The sequence below is a fragment of the Ranitomeya variabilis genome, chromosome 4 (genome assembly GCF_051348905.1).
Source record: "Ranitomeya variabilis isolate aRanVar5 chromosome 4, aRanVar5.hap1, whole genome shotgun sequence".
Taxonomy (NCBI): Eukaryota; Metazoa; Chordata; class Amphibia; order Anura; family Dendrobatidae; genus Ranitomeya; species Ranitomeya variabilis.
The window spans coordinates 293,952,057-293,971,945 of record NC_135235.1 but is presented as its reverse complement, the minus strand read 5'-3'; the positions used below and the strand labels follow the sequence as shown (position 1 = coordinate 293,971,945).

Sequence of the window (19,889 nt, the reverse complement as noted above, 5' to 3'; positions counted from 1 at the left end):
ACTAATCCATAATACAGCTGTGTAAGGCATTACCAATAGACTACAATGCATCCAGGTTGGACTGATGGCTGATTCTGCCGTGGTATACAATTCGATCACGTCGTACCCAACACTAACCGTTTTGGAACTCAGGTTGTGTGATGCTTCTCCGTTGGGTCATTCTCACCTCCAGAATTCGGTGGATATCTGCATTATGTGATGTTTCGATTTCCACTGGGTTAGGATTATTGCTTTACGCACAGGCTTCAGTCATTTTCTCCTTTTTCATGGTGGAACATGTTTTTCAAGTCAGTGCAACAGAGATGGGCAATTCGATCATCGCTGATCTAGTGCGGTCTGGGTTTCCGTGGCGGCCGGCCTGGGTTTCCATGGCGGCCGGTCTTCATTTCTGTGCCCGGCATTCTCAGCAGCTCTAGTGCTTACTTGATGATCATGTCCCAGGGTCTAGTAAGCACCAGATGCGCTAAGGATGGTGAGCAGGGGATGCCAGGTGCTGAAGAGGACTGAACCGGACACTCCATCGGGGTCGGCTCGAATAATAATGCTCATGTCTACAATGTAATCCTAGTCGAAGCACAACTTTCTCAGCTGCAGGCCAGCGCTTACGTAGCAGGACAACTTTAGCTCCATGTTGGCAATATGCGTTGGCCATGTTGGGGCGGACACCATAAAGTAAACTTCTAGTTTGATTTATGAGCAAATGTGCAATCTCCCAGTGACCACCATCTGCTTCTGTTGACTGCGGAAATATTGGCTGTCAACTTCAGAGTCTTCTTTCATTTGTAGAAAGCGTCGTTTGGACCTTTTATTTGCCATCAAATATTTTGCCAGGAAATATTTAGATATTTTTGCTTTTTGTCCTAGTTCTCACTAATGGCCTCATTATGTTCGGATTGACCCTTTCCTCCGGATTATGTGAGATAACTGAAGGACAGATGCTCTTCTGCTCGGTGGAAATCTGGAGTTACTGAGACATCTGGTAAAATAAGTTTCTTGCTTTGCATTTTTATAGCAGGTTTTATCTGTTTGTTCTGGCAGCAGAACATTCCCCTTCCCTGAGCCTGCACATTCTTCCGTCCATCACCTCCAGCGGAGTCTGAGGCGCTGCCCCGCAACCTGTGGCTTCTAATAATGATGTCCTGGTCAAAGTGCGGAGGAGAGCAGCGGGAAGGCAGAAGAAAGGAGCACGGCGTGTCCAGGCGATGGTGCACCTGTTGGCAGCAGCAAAATATAAGATGGCAAATTATGTGAAAAATCAACAGGCATAAAGCGGAAAGTGCCTGAGACAGTGTCTCAGTTTGGAGGACCCATGTAAATTAGGCAAAGTGCACACTGCACCTATCAACTTGACGTAAAGGCACATTCACACGTCCAATATTTCTTATTTTTATAACACTCTGATCATAGTGTGGCCCAAGTGTGATCCGTTTTTCTCATATGTGGATGAGAAAGTTTCTCCACCTTCTATGTGATAGTCCGTGAAAATCGGGCCACACTCGAATGTAGTCCGATTTTTCTTCACGAACCCAAAGACTTATATTGCCGATTTTGATACCAGAGACCTGGGATCTGGAGTCATGAACCAGGCTCTGCAGTGCCCCTTCTTGAATAGAGTAGGGGTGGCCATGCTCTTCCTCCATTCTGTTCATGGTCTACAGGACTTCCGGAAATGGCTGAGAGCTGTACACTTTGGCATAATGTAAGTTAAGCTTACACATCTCTGATCCATTCAAGATGGGAGTCTGCAAAGTCAGGTTACCAGGTGAGCAGTTTTTTAGGGTTCTGACATCCAGCTATTAGTGAGTCGTTCTATTTCCTATTAAAGGGAATGTGTCAGCAGGTTATTGCCATGTAATCTGATAGCAGCACGATGAAGGGGCAGACATCTCTTCTGACCATAAGTCGTCTGACACCCTCCATACATGTCAAACTTTTGACTGAGCCTCTCAATAGTGTCTGGTTCATCCAACATTAGTCTGTGTATGGTGACCTTAAGGATATGTACCCACGGTCCAGAATCCCTGCGCTTTGGACGCAGCGGATACCGCGCTCCGCCCAAAGCGCCACCCCCTGTTGTATGTGTGGTGATTCCAGATGCGTTCATTGAACACATGCAGAATCACCGCATCGTATACATAGGACTGTGTTATTTATCTTGCGGAGACTGAGCGTCTCCGCAAGATAGACATGCTGCAGTCTGGAAAGACGCGCCGCATGTCCGGCTACGCAGGGCCGCCCTTTCGTAAAATCCTCTCCACTATGCTGTAACATCTGGACGCTGTGGCTGTATGCAAAATCTGCAAATCCTGACCGCGGAAACATACCGCTCTGTTCACACTGCATTTTCTGTGAGGGTTACTTCTGAATCCCCCCTAAGTTCTGCTACACTTTGCTCTTTAAACAAATGGATCTGTTCAGAAAGAAAACACAAACTGAGGTCACTTGAACTGTGTCCTGTCATCCTCTGAATTGCAAAGTGCTGAGGAATAACTTGGCACTATATAATTAAAGATTCTCATTGTAGGCTATGACCCTGTCAGGGGTGGTGTCTGAATCTTTTTTTTTTGGGGGGGGGGGGGTGATTCACACTGCAAAAGAAAAAAGCAGTGTGAACAGGACCTTAGTGCTGAAACCAGGGAGGATGAGTAAAGCCCTGTTTTGTTTGTTTTTTTGGTTTTCCAACAACTTTTTCTTGGTGACAATTGGTGCCTGGTGGGTGTACTTGTGACATCAAGTCACTATAGAAAATGTTACAAATGGCGGGACACAGGTTTAATGACTGTAAATGGGGCATAGTTCCATAGTACATTGTTGGGTTCTGTAGCCACAATACAAAAGCTTTATGTAAAAAAAAAAAAAAAGAAAAGAATCCCTCAAAGTGAATTATAGAACGTTCTGATGGCCACACCCAGAATAAAAGCCTTAAAGGAATTCTGTCACACTTTATAATAATTCCCAAAAATTCCGAGACCACAGAACTGAACTAGCCGCCTGCCAATTCACATATTCCATGATCAGCTCTGCCGGTAACTAAGCGTAATCTTGGGAATTAATGTAAGAGAAATCTGCTTTGGTATAAAACTGTTCTCCAGTCTGTGAATGCTTTATAGATTGTGCGATCACCACAGCAGGGTAAAGGTTAATCTATAATGGTCAACAAAAGCAGCAGTCTGAACCCCCCTCCTACCGCCTCTTGACCTTTTTGGTCACAGATAAGTATCCTCCTGGGGGGCACCAGAAGAGCATAAATCCGCTGATTGGGAGCAGGTGTCTTTGCCGGTAATAATTCTGTAGCCGATGTGAGCTTTTAAAGGTAAAAGAAATTGCCTTAATGGGGCTGTCTAAAGCAAATTGGCAAATCTTGTCCCTGGATCAGTTTTTTTTGTTTTTTTTGTCATGTGCCAAAAAACGAATGAAGGTTTCTCAAGATTCTTCCAGTAGTCGGTGAACAATGGACAGCACTAGGCTGCTACTTGGGATGGCATCGTCGTGCTGTCCAAGTGTTTCTTGGTCACATAAAGTTGCATTGATAGTGTGACTGGAGCGCCAAGCCTGTACAACTCCTTTATGTGACTGCAGACTTGTGCACGCTGTGAGAAGTCACGTTTGGATTTTCTGGCAGTATGTGATTAGCAATATATGCATGTAGTCACAAGCAGACTAGTCGTTCTTGGCCTTGCTCTATACACATGCCCCCTATCTGAGGAAGCCAGTCAGGCGAAACGGCGCTGTCGGGGTCGCTGTGGAACATCTCCCACCAGGACAGTTATTTGTAAGTTCATTATTGTTTGTCTACAATGGCGTGCCATATGCTTACACACTGCATTGTAGTATATAGAGAAATCTATCAGATGTAGCATTAGAGCACTTTAGATTGGGCAAGTCATGGGTTACTACTGAGGCTAATTACACTTGGTACTATAGGAACTATTGGTTCCTGTCCATTTGATTGTATGTTATATACCTCTTCTAGTATTGGCTTGATCTTGTAGCAAATTGTTTATTTTTGTATTTTCTGGTGTGGTTATTGTTCCCAGCCATTTTAATGAACTTTACCCTGCTTTTTTCTACATATTTTGTATTTTTTAATTATGTTCATTAAAATTGGTTTTTAAATTTATAGCCTATGCCTCTTTTTCCCTTCATATGTTCTGGGGAAATTTTTGGTCTTGCTCTATACAAGTTGAATTGCGCAAGGCTGGGCACGTCTTGTCGAAATGTGGCCGGAAGTATGTAATTCTCCTGACAGTGCACTTTGCATGCGCCGTGAAGATTCACAAGTCTGCAGTCAAAAAGAGTAACTGCAGACTTAAACCCCTAGCCTGAAAAAACCCTTTTAATTTTCATCCATGATTCGCAGATGAACATTAGAGAGAATGCCAGTAGGACCAATGCTCCTAAGCCTTCTATAACGGGCATGCTGGTCATAGTCTTGAATAAAACGATAGCTTGATATCTGGAATCTGAAGTCGTCTTCCAGAATAATCCACGTTTTTCTTAGTACGTATTAATGAGCTATTGAGATCTATGGACTGGATATAGATCTGCCTGACAATCTGCCTCCACAGCTTATTTTATATGAAAGGGAGTGTTAGCAGGGTGAAACATTTAGATCAGAAGAGAAGATGGTCAGTCATTACATGTCTCATACTGGTAATGCCCACTTTCATTAAAAATAGTCCCTGGAGGCAGATTCTCGGAGAGATCTATGTCCTGCCCATAGATCTTAACAGCTTATTTGCACATTAAGAAAAATGTGGATTTCTCTGGAATAAGAAACCGGATTGCCGATATCCAGGTGTCATGTTATTAAATGGCTTAGAAGGTTGGTCCTACAGACTTATTCCTTTTACGGCCTCCATAAACATTTATACGAAGGTTGACTAAACCCAGCGATACTGGGAATGGCCACCAGTCTAATATGGGGGTTTCTCCCTACTCTGTATGGTTGGATGGCCTACGCTTTAGTGGCTCACTGTCTTACTTTGCTTATAGAGGGGGATCCTGAGCAGGGAGCTGTTTTATGATGACCCTACAGCCTATGAGGGAATTTTGAATGGAGATGTCTTCTTAAGACACATCACGCAGCCCCAGGTACAGATCAGTTCTACAATATGAGGAGCCACCAAAAGGCTCCTAATATTTCAGTATAATTTTCGGTTTTACCTGGAGTGTGGCTGTAAACATGTCAGCAGTTTGGCCCACGTAGCCTTCTCTCAGGTTTTAGCATCTAAACAAGTGGCAAATATGTATCCACCACAGAAGGATCTGATCATGCATGGCTGACTCGAATCCACCATTGCTATGGTCCACTTTGTATTGGCCGTTTTCAAGGGGTAATTGAGTACTGAAATATGTTCTTTTGTTTTGTGTTTCTATGAATGGACACTATCTAATGTTATTGATCGGAGTGGGAGTCATTAGCATTTGGATATGACTGATTGTATTGTCCACTTCAGTCTTGATACTTCTAATGCTTTATGTACACAGTCAATTATCTGCAGTGTGTGTGTGTGTGTGTGTGTGTGTGTGTGGAAAACAGCGTCTTATGTGTACGGCCAACACAGACATGATGTGACCCATGTCTTGTGGGAAATTTAAAATATATTATAGCAAGTTTCTTTCTTCGGACCCATGAATTTTCCATAATTTTATAGACTACCATAGAATCCTCCAAGATCATTAATACTATGTATACATACATTACATACACACATCCATGCATACACACACGCGCACACACACAATTGTGCGCACTCACGCACACACTTGCACACACTTGCACACACTTGCACGCATGGACACACTTGCGCGCACACACACACACACACACACACACACACACACACACACACACACACACACACACACACACACACACACACACACACACACACACACACATTTGCATACACACACACACACATTTGCATACACACACACGCACACACTTGCATACATACACGCACACACTTGCATGCACGCACGCAGCGCACACTTGCATACGCGCACACTTGCGCACGCGCACACTTGCATGCACTTGCGCACGCGCACACTTGCATGCGCACACTTGCACGCACGCGCACACTTGCCTGCACGCACGCGCACACTTGCCTGCACGCACGCGCACACTTGCACGCACGCACGCGCACACTTGCACGCACGCACGCGCACACTTGCACGCACGCGCACACTTGCACGCACGCGCACACTTGCACGCACGCGCACACTTGCACGCACGCGCGCACACACTTGCACGCACGCGCGCGCACACTTGCACGCACGCACTTGCTTGTACATACTCTATTGGCAAGAGAATCTTCTTTAGATCTTTTATATTTGCTCTTTAAGCTATTCGATGGCTGCTATAGCAGTTTCTGATCAGCAGCAGATTTTTTTTTTTGTCGCATACATCATAAAAGAACTTGACGCATCATATATAATAATTGGGCATCAATGCTGGGTATTTGAATGTCATAGCGCTTACTGGATCGCCTTAAGTAACGCAGTCCTGTGCATGGCTAATGATTCAAGATAATAAATTGTGCCATTTTAAATCTAAAAATAATTTGGGGATAATGCACAGATTTGTACAACTTAAAGGGATCCGGGTAGCGGATACATGCTGCCCAAACCACGGCACAATGTATCTGGCATCGGATGTATGGTATCAGCCTTGTAAGTTTGACTCTGAAAACGCTTCTGTATTTCAGAGAAAAGCTTACTTTAAAGCTGCCTGTGACCGAGCCACATGGGTGACTAGTCAGAAAGGCGGCTCCCTGGCCATTTCTCCCCACCCGCTGTTCTTAAGTGACCATTCCCTCTTTATACACCCACACACAATTCATGCTGCCGAGAACAATTATCTTGGGCAGCAGAAAAAAATTTCACCTTATGAAAAATCATTTTGCTTATTTGTAGGGTGATCGGCCACCTGTTTATACTGCAGTTATCAGGAAACTATCATTCAGATTGACCATTTTGGATGATCTTGCCAAGTAAACGCACCTTAAATTAAGAGGTTTCAGGAGGGATTATCCGGTATCCGGGACTTTAGTCATTTTTTTTTCCTACGGTGCTAAGAGCTTCTGCCTGGTGATAATGTCTGCTCGCAATGACTTTCCTGCTTCATTTCACCTCTGGTCAACAGAGCAGTACTTTGTCTTCCAGGCTGCTCTTTCGTCAGGGTGACACTGCTGATGACATTCTGATTGACAGCTGGCTCCCCGCAGTTAGGTAATGGGGAGCTGGCTGACAATCAGCAAGGCATCGGCAGAGACGCCCCATTGATGGAGGAGAAGAAGCTGCTCCGTTGACATGATGTCACTGGCAGCAGTAGAATCGCCGGCAGGAGAGGTTTGTGACTTTTCTGAGCTGGCAGAGATCACCGGGTAGAACAGGCAGGTAGATGGCCACTACCTGCCTGTCAGATCTCGGCCACTACCTTCCTGTCGGATCTCGGCCACTACCTTCCTGTCGGATCTCGGCCACTACCTTCCTGTCGGATCTCGGCCACTACCTTCCTGTCGGATCTCAGCCACTACCTTCCTGTCGGATCTCAGCCACTACCTTCCTGTCGGATCTCAGCCACTACCTTCCTGTCGGATCTCAGCCACTACCTGCCTGTCGGATCTCGGCCACTACCTGCCTGTCGGTTGTTGGCTCCATGAAAAAAATAACCAAAGCCCCGGATAAGCCAAATGAGAATGTTTATTAGCTTGTTGGTGGAAGTGGAAGCCTGGTATTATGATGAATAAAATTTGCTGTATTGATCAGTTTTATCTATTGCAGATTTTTGTGTTTTGCTCTCTCTCTCTCTCTTTTTATTTTTTTTGTAAGAGAGAACCTTTCCTTGTGATCTGATTGCCATATAATCACTATGACAAGGGAATCGTTACATCAGGCCGATATCCTTTTTCCCTCCTGTGCAGGAAGTCTTCATCTTGGCACTGTATGGACTGTATACATCACCAAGATAAGCCAATGACAAAATAACTTAATCAACTCGCCAAGAAAACATTTATAAAGATTCAGCTTGACCTAAGAATGTTTCGCAGGGTGATCATTAAGTAATGTGATCGCACGGAAAGATGCTGATGGGAAGAATCGGGGTACGGCGGTTTCTTAGCTTGTGAAAAATGAGCAACTTTAAATTGGGAACTTATTTTTAGAAAGCACATTACTTGCATTTTTTAGAACTATAAAGCCTCTTGGACTGTACTGACTCTTTGCAGACATCTAAGAAGTGTGAAGTCTTCGGGGCCTCTGGTGTCACCACTAGCAGCTTTTCTTCCTTGAAAACAAAGGTTTAGGCATGTCGAAATTCAACTTGAAAAATCTTTTTTTTTTTTTTTTTTGTTCTTTTTATATATCCCCCTTTCCCCTCAAAGTGCATTGACTTTCCTCCTACCATACATTAGGTGGTCCTCCAAGTTTGGTTGAGCCAACACTAATTTGTTTCGCCAGTTGTAATGGCTTCCTCTTAAGTCTTAGGCTTTGTTTCCACGCTGAGTTTTTTGTCACTTTTTTTTTTTTTTTATGTTGTGTATTTTCGGGGGGGGGGGGGGGGAAGCAACAAGACTATTTTTATCAAATGGTGCCAAAAATCTGCAACATCAAAAAGCTCATCTTAGAAACGTGGCCAAAGTTATCACTTACCCGTAGAATAGCTTGGTGGTTGAAGGAGGTGCTTGATGCCTCACAATGATCTTGCAAATGGGGCCTTTAGAGAACAAATCGAGGAAAGAGAACCGGTGCTCAGCTTCTGCTCCATTCAGGTGGTATTTTTCATTACCTCGTATCGGTCGTTGACTCAATATGAGGACCACCCAGCAGGTTATCGCCCAACTTCAAAACTTGGTACAACACCCCTTCCCTTCCTTGAAGGGAACCTGTCAGCTTTTTCTTGCCGTCCAAGTCACAAACCATGGGAATCAGATGTTGGATTCACGATTGCCAGGTATATTTTTCTCTGAAACGCTCTTGACGTTTCAGAGAAAATCTACTTAGAAGATCAAGCCAGGTACAAGACCGCAAGATTAATCCAGTGCTGCCCCATATGGCTTCTACCAGCGCTTCTAGAGGTGATTGACAGTTTTTTTCCCCCAATAGCAAGAGACCTGTCAATCACCGGGAGCGGTGCTGGGAATAGCCGGCCAAGGGCAGCACCAGATTAGTCTCGAACCCGGCTACTACTTCTAATTTCTTTCTCTGAAAACCAACTTATTTTTTTAATGGGTTGTGAGAACCCACGTGGGGTCCGATTTTTCAAAGACCTTGTGAAGTTAACAAACTTTGATGGTAAGTAGGACTAACAAATGGATGCTAGAAAGATTAAGGCAAACAGGCATCAAGTCCTATTGTCTCAGATGGTTAGATCCGGTTTAAAGGAATGTATCACTAGCTTTTGCCACTGATTATGCTTAACTCAGAATGTAGAGACAGATACCCTGATTCCAGTGATGAATCACATATTGGGCTGCTTGCTGTAGTTTTGATACAATCACTAGAGGACTAGTAAACCTGCTGCCAGGTAGTCATCCATACTCATGACCTCTGTATAACTCAGCTTTCCTTGTACACTGTGCATAGGCAGAAACTGCCAATCAGTAATGTGAGACGGATTATAGAAAGATTAGCACTCGGAGAACTGGTGATTCTGCAGCAGTTCAACTATGATTTTATCAAAAGTGCAGCAAACAGCCTAGTAAGTGACACATCAATGGAATCCGGGTCTCTGCCCCTACATCATGCATCTTTTAGATGGGGTAGAAAAAATTTGCTGACCGATTACCTTTAGCCAGCACTGGTTGGTGGTCATGTATCCTAATCGTCACCCATGTTTCCTGCCTTATGACGCTGCCCCCACAATTCTCTGCATGTAATAGTTAACAGCCTAATGAAGGAAGCTGGATTGTATTGTGCCATAAATTAGCTATTCTAACGCCGACTATTAACCTAATAGAATTTATTTCAAAAGCTCGCACTTCGTCTGAAGGAATATTTCATGTGCTGCTCATTAGCGGCTCTAAGTGCCACCTTGCTGTTTCTTCACTCCGCGTGATGCCGCGCGTGGCTCTGACTTTCTGCTGGGTGCATGAATTGTGTGCAAGGGTTGATCGAGCCGGCCAAACAAAAATATTTAGAATAATTGGGTAGAAAAGCAAATCAAAGCTGAGCCGCCATTGAGAAGCCATTAATTTTATCCATCGACCTCTCCTCCCCCTTATGTTAATTTCCAACTTTTTGGGAGTGGGGAGGCTTCAATTAAAGACCTTACACCTCATTATGATGTCTCGGAGTTGTCACCTACCTTTCTATTAGAGGGTTTGCTTCCCCTTTTACAACTGAAGTCTCGCTTCAAACCTATCGACCTATAGGCAATCAAAGGGTTACCCCATGACGGCACATCCTCATGATCCGGGGGGACTTTAATGCAAAAATAATAGTCCAAATACCAATAAAAGACACTCATCGGGGGTTAAATAAAGGATTTGACACGAGGCGATGATCTGATTGCAGCACCGGCTTCCCGTTAGAGACAATCCAGAATAGATTGATAGGATAAAGTAAATTCACTATTGCATCCATGTCGCTGTGTTTAGAGCTTTTATATTCCGGGTTCTAATTTTATCCATTTTTATGAAATGCGTTTTCAGCCTGATTATAAGCCGTTGGCGACGCTGCATCTTCGGGCAATATACAGCTCTGTCTTCTGAGCGTTAACGTTTTGATCATAATTAGATCATCGTAGATCAATCTCCTTACATCGCTCGTGGCTAGGTTTTAAAATGAGCTTTGTCAGGCGCATTAAATAAATTCTGTAGATTTAATATATCATATGTTTTTGTGCCTTCAGGATATATTTTTTTTTTTTTTAGCTATTAGATTAGAGTAGTTTATATTATAGTCTAGAAAATCCAAATATCAAAAGGTGCCACCAGAGTTTAAGCAGATTTTTATTACTATTATTTTTTTATTATTTTATATATTTTTGTGCATGTTGGCGCTGTTTTGAAATTCTTGACAACCAAATTTTTTTATTTATTTTTTATTTTTTTATTTTAGACTGCTTAAATGAATGCATCTAGGGTTGTAATAAAACAAGTAACACAAGTTGAATCGCCCCACCATTTAGGGGCCACCTCGTATAAGCTTAAGTATGCTTGTCCCACTTCAAAAAGTAAGTCACTAGGCTTTTGTTATGTGATTTGAGATCAATATAAAGTAGGGGCAGAGACCCTGATTCTAATGCTGGGTCATGCACGGAGTTTCTTGCTATAGTTTTGATTTATATTAATGTTTTTTCTGCTGCAGGTCTGCAAGTCTTCTCACGGATGAGCTCCTACTAGGTAGACCTTGATCTTCATGCGCTCTGGCTACCCCCACACCCATCCCCCTTGTTTGGCCACTTTCTTCCAATGCACAGTGAAAGCAGAGAGCTGTCAATCTGTGTTAGACAGAGCTAATCAGAGAGAGGAATAGCAGAGCTGCAGCTGATTATTTCACTTATCTTTTGCAGCTCTGTAGTCAGTCCTCTCACTGGTGAACTCTCTCTAACACAGCCTGCAATGTTGACAGTTTTCTACTTCCACTCTGTATAGCCGGAAATAGCCAAGCCAGAGCACTCTCAATACTGCGGGCTGTGTTAGTCCTCGCAATGTTGAGCTGTCTGATAGAGCTGCAGCAGATAAAACATTAATACCTGCTGCAGCTCTGCTGGCCTTCTCACTGATGAGCTCTAAGGGCCTCTGCATACGCTGCAGATTTGTCTTTTTTTTTTCCGCACAGATGTCATTAAAACTTGGTGTTTCCTGATGCAGAAATTGGGACAGCAAATTTTTGCACCGAATACTTAACGTGTCCACATACCCCTACAGAGCGAACAGCATTGATTGACCGTTCGCTGCTTTCACTGTGCATAGGCAAAAAGCTGCCAATCAACAGGAGAGGGGAGCAGGGATAGCCAGAACTTGTGAATATCAAGGTCTACATAGTAACTGCTCGTCAGTGAGAAGACTTGCAGAGCTGCAGCAGATAACATTGATATAATCAAAACTACAGAGCAGGAAATATCAGGGTCTCTGCCCCCTACATTAAGTTGCTAAGATTAGAAAGCAAAAACCTACTGACTGAAATTCACCTTGACTTATTCTTCATACTTGGACCTTACATGTGTATGTTACTGTTACGTGTCCTTTATATGGCACCATCATTTGGCACTGTGTGGTTTTATTGTACAGGCAGGATTATGGCAGCATCCATTAGTGTTCCTTTTAGACCATGTTTTGCCTGCTGACTTCCATAGACTTTGGTCAGGCCCTGAGGATAGTTCAGCAATATAAATCCTTTTTTTTTCTTTAGACCTTAACACTTTAAAATGTTGCTTTACAGGTGGGTAAATGTCTCATTACCCCAATATAAGAAAACAGAATGGGAAATTCATGAAGACTCATCACGTTTCAACCAACGTAGTCCAAAATACGGATCTTTAACAGAAAATGAATTTACGAGTTTAGGCTGGTCCCCGATAGCTTTCAGGGAAAACCCAAAGGTCTTCAAAAGCAAATACAGTTGGGCCATGACCAGTGAAGGACCTGTCCTAAAATCACAACTATAAAGAATAAAATAAAATGTATCTTCAGTTCCTACTAATTGGGAGTAATGAGGTTTTCTATAAAGTGTTACGTTCGCTGGGTCCTGAATTGAGAGCCCTGGACCATTGTGGACAACGCCTATCCAGGACAATAGAGGATATATGCTGAACGCAGCTGTAATATATTAAATTACCCTCTAAGTGTTCAGTAAAATTCAATCCATCGCCCTGACGGAATATAATTTACTAGCGCTCGGAGACTCTGGTCTCAAACCTATTTCACTTTTTTTTTTTTTTCTATGTGTAGAAGCCACCGGGATAATAGTCCTACTCAAGGTTACAAGAATGTCAGCAATTTGGCCTAGTTTCAGATTTATATTTTTCTCTCGTATGTATGAATATTGTGAGAGGGGAAAATGGTGGCTTTGATTTGCTAATAATGTATGGTGCTGGAGCTGTCCGCCATGCCAGCGTCATCTAATACTTCTTGGCCATAATATCAGTATTCTCTTCGTCCATTTTTACAAATAATTATTTTTTTCATTGATTTTAACGGAAAATTACAATTTTACACCATCCTAAAATGTTTTTTATTTAGAAATCTCCTACCGTTTAGTGCATTCAGCTCCCATAGGGGCCTATGTGTTGTCATGGTTACAGATTACAAACAGACATGTATAGTCTGACCCTGGAGTCCTGCGTTACTCCCTCTTTTTGGCGGTCTCTCACAAAGGTGTAGTTGGTGATGAGGGGGCTGCAGTTGAGTGCCTTAGTTTCTGGGGGGGGGGAGAGGAGTTGCTAGCAATCTTCTCTGACATGGTAGTGGTTTGTAAAATGGTTGAACCAATTATATAAATGACCCCCTAAATCCTATGCATAAAGCAGCGCACAATGTGCAAAACTTAAAAGCACCCAGTCTCCAAGAGTCATAGATTGTGTTTATGGCCACTTGACTCGCTTCACAAAGGGTGGTTAGTTAAATGAAGTGCTATTCACCCATAGTGAGGGACAATTAGTTAAGCGCACCAGTACTGCCCCGACGCGCGTTTCGCGTGTTCCCTTTCTCAAGGGGAGGTACCCCATTAATGGAATAGGGGATGAGTTATTGATCACTGAGGGTTTTACAGACCTCTACTGATCCCAAGGACGGGGGTCAACAGAGCTCCATCTGAATGAAGCAGAGGGTTGTGTGTGCGCACCCCTGTTTTACTCTTTTTCTGTTGGACTGCTGTCTACAACAGTCCCATAGAGCATGAGTGAAGTAGAGTTGCACATGCTCGACTTCCGCTGCAGTTGACATACAGAGCCGCATTCTCAGGATCAATGGGGGGTCCCAATGATCAGTACCCCAGTGATCAATAAGTTATCCCTTATTAACTCCAAAATCCCAAGTCGAGTCAAAAATGGTGAATCTACAGAACTGTAAAAAGATTGCTCTTGCTTGGTTTCTATGATGTATAAAAGCAGTAATTGTCTGACAATTGGGGGAGTCAATGTCTGAGACCCCCCCCCCCCCCTTCCTACTAATCCTGCCCCGATGATGGTGGTGAGTTCTCCTTTAATGAAAGTCTTCGAACAGAGGCTGGACAGACATCTGTCTGAGATGGTTTAGTGAATCCTGCATTGGATTCACTAGCGTTGGTACAATAAGGGAGACTGAGTTGACTCCTACTAATGTGCATTCAGTGTGACAGCTGCCATCTGTCATTCATGGCCGCCTCCAGTAAATTTTTGTGTTTTCCTCAAAACAAAAGCTGCATTTTGGAGTCAATGTTTTCATGTAATTGGGCTGAGCGCGCAGAAGGCTGTTTTCTCGACGGGCCGCGCACTATACAGTCTCAGGTTGGCGCCCACTTATCTGGTATAATGAGCGATCTATATGGATAGACACGTGGTCTTATATTGTTCATTTTGATTAAATGACCTCTCCTTCTCCGTTGACAGTTTTTGTATGGTTGTCTATGTGCGAGTCTTTCTTGCCTGAATCCATCATTAAATTCTTGCCTCCGCAGCTGTCCCCAATCTTCTGTATAATTAAGGGGGTCAAACCCTGGAACAAATATGAAGCGGTGATTAACATTTTCCTATCTTTAGCATTTCATTGTCTTTCTGATTGCCTAGCGCATGGCTCTTGGACATTGTCTAAGTTTCCTCCAAAAGACTCCTGTCCGTCTGGGGGTTTATCTTCAGGTCACATACACAAGGGATGGTGCAATTAACGCAGTCGTTGAGCTGCATTATTCCGGCTTCACATATTTGACACCGTTCCAGAAAAATAAAGAAAATAGCTCTTCTGGGATGTATGTCTAAAGCTTAAAGCACTTTATAGATGAAGCTTTATGATATTCCAGGAGAACATGTCCTTACTGGTGTCTCCACTCCACTGCCTAAGTAGAGCAGATGTAGCCATCTGCTAGTGCGAAGAGGCAGCGCAACATAGGGCTAAATATAATGGTGTCAGTAAGCTGTTACGTAACCTACTGTAGGTCAGTACCATGTATATAATTATCTATTCCTTTAATGTCCTCTGAGATTATTAACATTGATTAGATCAGGGACCCACACTAAGGTCTCATTCACTTATTTTTTATATTCCCTCATTTCGTGCAAAAATATGATTATCAGTGTTTTAGATCAGATGTTCAATCAGCGTCTGGTCAGTGTCCATTTTTACCATCAGTCATTTTTCTCATAAGTTTCTAACTCAAGTCTAACTCATGTCCTCAAAAAAAGGAATGGGTTTATAAAACACCATGGGGGTGAATTATCACTGGTGATCTATAAACCAGTGGAATCGGTAGAATAAGATGTGCTGAGTTTGACAAATTTGCTACATCTTTACACTGCCCATGTACCAAAGGCAATAATCTACTCAAACCGTTGACAGGAGCACCTTTCTCTTATAATTTAGGCTACCTCCAGTTTTCAAAAATTTGACTTTTTTTTTTAATGAAAAATGCTTTGTGAATCAGCCCTGGATGCATTTGAACCTTGCTCAATTTGGTCCATTTGGGTAGACCCTCACCCTGTATTTTAAATGAAAAAATTAAATATTTGGTGAATTCAAAATGTTGCCCTTCCTAATGAGCTCCGTTATGGATCATTCTGGGTGTCTACATGACCCGTGGGTTATACGATGCACTGGGATTTCTCGTGTTGCGTGTTGCACAATTTTCTTGCAAAACCTTCATTTGTTGTTGCGGAATTTATGCCAAAATATTTTTTAAGACTGACACAAATTTTGCTTTTTACAACGTTTTCAGCTTCATTGTTTTTTAGATCTTTTTTTAGTTGGATGTTTCTATGGTTACTGAAGAACAATTATGAACATTTCATAAGTTTTTAAACTTCAGTTGACAAAGGTCAAGTTTATACAAAGACGATATTTGCAGAGTTGACCCTAAGGCCGGGATCACACATATGCGAGATGCGGCCGAGTCTCGCAGGTGAAAACCCGGAGAGGAGCGTGCAGCTCCATGTATTGCTGTGTGGCTGCACGCTCCGCTCCGGAGTGCCGGCGCCAGAGCTGGGTTTTCACCTGCAAGACTCGGCCGTATCTCGCGTGTGTGATCCCGGCCTTAGCCTGATCGTGGGCACATAGCCTATGTCAGCATTTTGGACGCAACGTATTTTTGCTTCATCCACAACACTTGTTTTTTAATCACGCAGGTAAATCCACATGTGTTCATTGAATCATGCGAATTTACCACATCTAATGAATGGCTATGGGTAAAACTACAGTCTCCTCTGACTTGACTCCCCCCCCCCCCCCCCCCCCCCGGAAGAAAGCACACGCAGCCGAAACACGCGTAGGGGCCGTGGCACCATCAGACCTGAGGTAATATCACTATTTCTTGTTTATTTTTCCACACCACCTTATTACCATTCCTTGTGTGGCTTTTATTTAGCGATGTTGTCCATATTGGCATTATTTAGTAATTGGTCACAAGGTTTACTTATTTGTGGTGGTGTGGATTACACTTTTTTTTTAATATAATTTTCCTCCGGTCTGTGGTGCCTTTTTTTCTTTGGTACTGTCCGCCATTCTTTCATATTGTTTACTACTTCAATTGTTATTATTAGTGATGAGCAAGTATACTCGTTGCTCAGGTTTTCCCGAGTACGCTCGGGTGGTCTCCGAGTATTTGTTAGTGCTCGGCGATTTCATTTTCGGTGCCGCAGCTGCATGATTTACGGCTGCTAGACAGCTTGAACACGTGAGGAATGCCTGTTTGTTAGGAAATTCCCACATGTATTCAGCCTGTCTAGCAGCCGTAAATCGTGCAGCTGAGGCTACGAAAACTAAATCTCCGATCACTCACAAATACTTGTAGATCTCCCGAGCAATGAGTATACGCGCTCATCACTAGTTATTATTCAATAAAATTATACCTTTTACCGATTTTTAGTTCTGGTGTGCAAAGTTTCTTCATAGGGTAATAGGCCCATCATGCAAGGAAAGTATCTTTATATTATTTCCTTATGGTCACAGGGGTTTCGGGTAACTAGCCCTGTGTTTTGTTTGTCTAATTGGGGACAGTGTCTCCTTTGCAGACACTTTAACATGCTGCGACTCGTCAACTCCTAACGCCGGTGAGTTTACGCAGCTTCAAATGGATTTACAGTGGGCACAGGATTTCTATAAATCCACTGTGCTTGTAATCTAGAATGTAACGTTTTGGACGCAGCGCAGGTGAGCCGCATCCAAAACACTACTATTCCAGGTCGTGGGCACGTACCATTGTTTTTCAAGACTTCTTCCCTTTGTCCAGCTGGATGTCCGCTTCTGGGCCAAATCTTAAATGAAGACTCATTCTTGTCTCATCAGTGCTTGGAGTTAAGGTACCTTCACACTAAGCGACACTGCGACGATATCGACAACGATGCCGATCGCTGCAGCGTCGCTGTGTGGTCGCTGGAGAGCTGTCACACAGACAGCTCTCCAGCGACCAACTATGCCGAAGTCCCCGGGTAACCAGGGTAAACATCGGGTTACTAAGCGCAGGGCCGCGCTTAGTAACCCGATGTTTACCCTGGTTACCAGCGTAAATGTAAAAAAACAAACAAACAGTACATACTTACATTCCGGTGTCCGTAACGTCCCTCGGCGTCTGCTTCCTGCACTGACTGTGAGTGCTGGCCGTAAGGCACAGCACAGCGGTGACGTCACCGCTGTGCTCTGCTTTTACTTTACGGACGGCACTCACAGTCAGTGCTTGAAGCGGACGGCGGGGGAAGTGTGACAGACAGCAGAAGGTGAGTATGTACTGTTTGTTTTTTTTACTTTTACAATGGTAACCAGGGTAAATATCGGGTTACTAAGCGCGGCCCTGCGCTTAGTAACCCGATGTTTACCCTGGTTACCTTTGTAAAACATCGCTGGCATCGTTGCTTTTGGTGTCAAACACGACGATACACGCCGACCTGACGACCAAATAAAGTTCTGAACTTTCAGCAATGACCAGCGATATCACAGCAGGATCCAGATCGCTGCTGCGTGTCAAACACAACGATATCGCTATCCAGGACGCTGCAACGTCACGGATCGCTATCGTAATCATTGCAAAGTCGCTTAGTGTGAAGGTACCTTTAATCACAAAGTTTTCTTCAGGTTATCTTCCATGTCTTGTTCATCACCCATACTGGATCTGTTACAGGGACGCCATTGGAATCGGCTAAAGTCTAAGCCATACGTTATTTTTACGTTCCTAACGTGAGCAGTAGAGAGGGTCGGGGTTTATAATGTATGGACAATAAACACTACGACATATACAAGACTAAGAGATTGTATTCTAAAAACTGAAATGTTCCTATTTTTATAGTTTTTTTTTAAATCTTTTTGATTGTTATTTCACCTGTTGCTCGCACATTACTGCAGGCTTTATTCAATTGACCTAGGGGAATTAAAGACTAGAAACAGCTAAATGCAGCCCGGTGGGGTTTTTTTCCTTCTGCAGGCCAAGTTGGATGATCTTCTTGGATGTGACTTTCAAGATTACTGCACAGCGGAATGCTTTTATTTGTTTGCAAATAGCGTTTTATATGTTTTGTGATGCCCTTAAACCATGTAATTTATTGCTGAGCTTAATTGCTGTAGTTTGGAACAAGTTGAGATTGGTAGAAGGGTTTTGAACTGATGTTCAAATATCCTCGGAAAGGCGCCTGGCCTCAGATTTAAACCAAATGAATTTCTAGCGAATACTTACCGTAATTTTTTATCAGTGCTATGTGAGAATAGCAGCGTTAATGGTCTGCGTGCCGAGAGTTGACCATAGATTGGTAGCAGCCTCCCCTCCATCGGTGGTCCTCAAGCTCTCCCTAATCATTGGACATGATCCTTGTTACTTTTCTTGGTGCCATATTTGGGGACTTGAGATATGTTGACTATTTCCATTTCTAAGAATTATATTCTACTGTTAATTTCGCAAAAATATACCTGGCTTCATCAATTGTTGGCATGCTAACCATCTTTGGAGTCGAAAATCTCATGGTAATGATTCCTTAAAGGGAACCTGTCACCCCATTTTTTTCAATATGAGCTAAAAATAGCGTTCAATAGGGCCTGAGCTGTGCTTTACAATAGTGCCTATATTATCCCCCGATTCCCCACCTTTGCTGCCAAAATACCTTAGTAAACTCGCCGTTTTCGGCTGTCAATCACCCTGGTCCGGTCCGATGGACGGTGCCAAATCGCTGCCTCTCCCACCGCTGCTCGGCGTGTCTGACATAACTCGATCTGTGAATAGCACAGATCGCGCTCATTTTTTGCGGTGCATTAGGCTCTAGCGCATGCGCAGTATGTATTGCCCAACTGTTGGCAAAGTATGCAATACATCATTGTGCGGGTTTTCACTGTAACCTCTGTGCCCCGGAAGTCTGGATATGCAAATTGTGTTGTCCTGGACGCCGGTAAACTTTTCCGGGGCACACAGGTTACAGTGAAAACCTGCGCATGCGCAATGATGTGCTGTATGCTATGCCCACAGTTGGGCAAAGTATAATGCGCAGACGCGAGATGACACTTTAATACAACGCCAATGCCGGGAAGAAGTTTCTTAGTGAAAAGCCGGAGGTGGGGAGAATCGAAGATTAGCCCACGCCCATCCGACCGGAGCGGGGTGATTGACAGCCAAAAACGGCGAGTTTACTAAGTTATTTTGGCAGCAAAGGTGGGGAATCGGGGGCCCTATTGAACGCTATTTTTAGCTCATATTGAAAAAACGGGGTGACAGGTTCCCTTTCACACTGATCCGAATTAATGGAATCTGCATTAACTCCTGAATGGCTCCAGCAA

At 43.5% G+C, this 19,889-nt stretch overlaps 1 protein-coding gene across 8 annotated transcripts in view; it reads left to right on the top strand.

Moving 5' to 3' along the window:
* The window catches only part of KAZN (kazrin, periplakin interacting protein), a 695,856-nt gene that overhangs the window by 551,201 nt on the left and 124,766 nt on the right, over positions 1 to 19,889 (top strand). The gene's annotated exons all lie outside the window — the stretch shown is intronic.